Source organism: Thamnophis elegans, chromosome 4 (genome assembly GCF_009769535.1).
Source record: "Thamnophis elegans isolate rThaEle1 chromosome 4, rThaEle1.pri, whole genome shotgun sequence".
NCBI lineage: Eukaryota > Metazoa > Chordata > Lepidosauria > Squamata > Colubridae > Thamnophis > Thamnophis elegans.
Genome location: NC_045544.1, coordinates 77,989,713 through 77,994,330, shown reverse-complemented (window position 1 = coordinate 77,994,330; position 4,618 = coordinate 77,989,713). Strand labels below are relative to the sequence as shown.

At 35.3% G+C, this 4,618-nt stretch overlaps 1 protein-coding gene across 3 annotated transcripts in view; it reads right to left on the bottom strand.

Annotated features, from left to right (window-relative positions):
* The window catches only part of CMTR1 (cap methyltransferase 1), a 47,400-nt gene that overhangs the window by 4,109 nt on the left and 38,673 nt on the right, over positions 1-4,618 (bottom strand). The gene's annotated exons all lie outside the window — the stretch shown is intronic.

The following is a 4,618-nucleotide window of genomic DNA, read 5'->3' as shown; positions in this document are numbered from 1 at the left end:
CTGCATGCAAAAAAGATACAAAAGAGTGTAAATATTTGGCCCGACTGATGCATTCATTTCAATGATAGATTTATAGTCATCCTTTCCAGCATGAAAGGGTGGTATACGGCACCATCCAATTTTTCCTAGAAACAACTATAAGCAACGGGTTAGGCCGAAAGATCATGAATGGCATGCAGTCACCACTGGAACCTTCATAGCTATGGGTGTCCCTGGTCCTAAACTAACAGAATACCATCGACACTGATTGTAGGTATAAGGACTCCCAATCATGAACATTTCTAATTTCTCAAAAGTATCAGGGCAAATGTATGTGCCTGAGCCAAGTAATCATGGACTGTACCAGGTTAAATCAGAGAGAGGCATTCTTGCAGGGCCTATGGACAAAAACTTTAAAGAAAATATAAGCATAATTATTTAATGACTATTATGGGAATTGGCTCACTTACAGTACTATTGTTTTCATAAGCACAGCAATACCTATCACGATAAGCTAAGTATGATGCAGCAGGGGGCCTGAAATATAAAAATGCTCATCTGAAACCCGAGGTTCTGATCCAAAAGAATTTAACATTTATATCACACTAAGGCTCTTTTTATAGGCCTTTGGCATGGTGTACATTTATTTTCAAAAAGAAACAAATTATATATGCTTAATGGTATCTAGCCATACTAATAAAGGAAGCTTAGGGTTGACATGAGGGGTCTTTGGTGCTGAGCTTGCTTGTTTTCTTGCAGACGTTTCATTACCCAAACTAGATAACATCATCAATGCTAGTGACTGATGATGTTACCTAGTTTGAGTAATGAATCGTCTGCAAAAATACAAGCAAACTCAGGGAGCACCAAGGACCCTTCACATCTACCCATTTGTAAATCTGACAAAATATGAAGAGTAGAAATTCTGTCTATAACTTCACAAATTAAATTATTTCTTATTCTGACGTTCAGTTAGTCTGCTAAATTTTTATTATTAAGACCAAGACAATCCCTAAACTTAATCAACATGTTCCTAAAAGGCTATAATGGATTAATGATAGTAAAGGAAAAGAAAGAAGGATGGGAGAGACAGAATTATGGATTATTCATATTTTTATTGTTTGTTTGTTTTTTAAACCTGAATACATACAAATATATAGAAGAGAATAGTCTCCAAAATAAAGGAAACAGTACTCTGAGGAATTTATTAAACTCTCACTTCTTCAGCCTTTATGGACACAGCAACCAACTCTAAAAACCAGGGGCAGGGAGACAAACCAGTATGGTTAGGAACTACGTTAGGTTGCATTACCTACAGCAGGGCCATTCCAGCATCTCCATTCTAGATAGCCTGAATGACCCCATTAAGGGAAAAGATTAGGTAATTAAAATCCTAATCAATGTCTACATGTATATATGTTTGTTTTTATACATTTCCAGATCTATTCTTCTGTCGCAGGGTCAGCATGTCAAGAGTGAAATGTTTCATTTCAGCTTGCCATCAGAATTGGGGGGGAGGGATTGCTTTAGAATGGATTAGTTTACAAAAGTGAAACCTATGATTCCGCTGAAGACCATGAGTGCCTTAAACCTTTTCAAGGACATCATGACGGGTGGAGTTGAAGCACACAGTTCCCATAACAAAATGAACTTGTTTACATGGACTATATGAGAACTTGGGGGTTTGGCTGGGGAAATTATCATTTAATTCTGGTGTCTGGGAACCTCAGAGTGAGTTTTGCTTTGACATTATCATGCAGTGTATTCAATAAACAGTAAGATTTTCAGAAACTGAATGGAAGTTTTATTTGGATTCTTGAGCTGGATGGTGACACTTACGTACCTCCTATTGTTTCACACAATTACATTGACTTAATTTATTTTGTGGCATTAGCTTTACATTTCCCCAATGATAGTCCATAGTTAGCAAGGAGGGAGAGGAAATCTGCCAAGAACTGCAAAGTGGAAATGTCTATTTTAAGCTGGATTTGTAGACTTGCAGCATTAGAAGTCAGTATCTGATCAAAGATGGAGAATTTTTTGTCTTTACTCCAGCGCCTTAATTAAATGTCTAACTTCACCTAGATCAAATATTCTGCAGAATCAGAAGGACTGCTATTGCAAAAGCACCCAAACCTAGACATAGAAGATAAAATACCAAAAACTATTTTATTTGTATATCATGTCAGAAATAGATGGATGGGATGACAGTCCAAAATAGAAATCGAGAATTTTAAAGCACCTGGCAAGGGAAATGAAGTAAACTCCCAAGAATATATAAAAATGGATTACATAGAAAGATCTGACAAAATAAATGCAGTAGGAACCATAGCAATTTTCTAGATAAAAGAAACTCTGTAAATTCAGAACTTTTTATAGAATTGTGTGCTCATATAGGCACACCTGTTCCTTATTCTTACTGAACAAGTACTCCAGAGCTCAGATTCGCTTCTTGATTTGAGACTGCTGACAAATTGATAAAAACCAAGCACTTCCAGCAAGAAATGTAAAAGCAATTACTGGCATTTAATATTCAGTCTATTTAGTTACAGTATTTTAAGAGATTGATTATTGGACTCGAAACATTGTGTCAAGAACATATATCAGTGTCTAATTATAAACACACTAAAGCTCACATGGTAATGCAATGCATCCATTACTAAAACCACACTCAGAATAGTTCCAGGGCTCAAGAAGCTTCCTTCTACTAGTGAAGTATTGTCCGGAAAAGTATTTGGGGTGATGATAAAAGAAGAAAGTTTGCACAAAATATTATTTACTGTTCTTAGAGAGCAAAGAAAAGAAGCTCAAAGGATTCACATTATCTGCCAAAAACCATCACTGAAAGAGGAGGAAAACTAGAAACAAATCACGGAGATCACAAATCTTGGCAGTCTTGGATGTGAGAACTATATTTCACCTTCATTAAAAGGAGAAACCAAAGAATAATATATTTACTATGCTATCCATCCATCCAGTTACCCCTTTAAATGTCCCCCCCCCACTATTCTTTTAATTTAAAAAATGGGAAGCTGCAATGCTGCAAAGATAAGCATTAATCTTTAGGATCATGTTTCTTGAAAAAGTGCATCTGAATCTGCAAAAAAGAGGGATGGCTGCAGCTCACTTCTGTTTGAAATCACACTCATCTACACACTTTCTACACAGCAGAAAGCATGATGGAAACCTAGAAGTGATAGCAGGAAACAAGATGGTAAATAAATGAAAATTTTGTGAATATCCATAACCATGATGGCAACCTATCTCCGCTCCCACCCGAAATAATAGCAGTTTTAGAAGTGCGCCCTTACCATGTTCTCAAAATTTCAAAAGTGCAAATATCAACTAAGATTTCCTGTGCCTGGTTGAATGACAAAGATTGGTAAGGAATAGATGAGAAAACTTACAAATTAGGCACTAATAAAATTGTTTAAACTATTTTGAGAAAATTGAGAAAACAATTGTTCTAAAATTCTTACAGAAATTCATGTGAGAGATTCGGAGAAAACCCTGAAGTTACAGAGTGAGAAAATGGAAGAAAGATAATAGAGAAAAATAGAGAAAGTTTCATCAGAAAGTTATGAATGAGAGAAGCATCTCTGAGAAATAAATCTGTACATCTCTAGCTGACAGGAAAAAGAAAATCCAGCCTTCTTTTATGGCATAAAAGCAGAGGAAAGTGAACAGTTGAGCACATTTCTTACAGAAAGCAGCTGCAAATTTAAAGGAAGTCCACAAGATCAAAGACTCTCATCTCAAAAGAATTTCAGGCAAGTAAATCAAAACAATTTTTTTTTTTCAAAAATACAAAACAGAAAGATTGTGAAGCTGACTGAAGGCTACAAGAAACTCCACAAATTTAAGATCATAAAGCATTAGATTGGTTGTTGGAATGTTCACATCTTTGTTTCTTCCTTGACTGATAGAATTGTGTCCTGGTTGAATTCCTCTGAAGTACTGATCAGAGGAAGGGGTTTTTCTAAAAAAAAATCTCTCCCAATGAAATAACGAATTAAGTTTAATCAAGTAGGAAGACATCCCATATCCATTTCCAAAATACAGACTGAACAAGGCAATCTGCAAAATATATTTATGTGCAAGCTGTAAAGCAAGCTGTACTTCACATGTTGCTTACAAGTATCTTTAATGTGTCATCAGATGCAGAAAGTCATTTACAACTACAAAAAAAGCTCAGACATCCAAGATGGTGCTTTGATAAAAGGAAGAATAATTGTAAAGGCATAAGAAAGAAGTAAGGAAAGAGCTATGAGTTAAAATATAATGTAAGCTCATTATACAGTAAATTACAAACAAATTCAAATGGAGTTTATTTATAAATGATATAAAGAGTTTAACTGAAAAACAGTTGATGCAAATGCAAATAGCAAATGCAATAGGTGGTATAATATATAACAAACTAGCATCTGGACCTGTAAACCAAAGTGATTTACTACAGCTCAATTAAGACATTAGAAATGAGCAATAATGAACTGTCTTACTTCTCTTTTAAAGTCTGAGGACTTCAAATTCACAACTCACTCTCTTTGACCCGCAGGTTAGACTGCAGGACCCAGCGTAGAAAAACCCTTTTGCTTGGAATAATTAATTAATAATTCATGTCTCTAGCATCCTTTAAAAG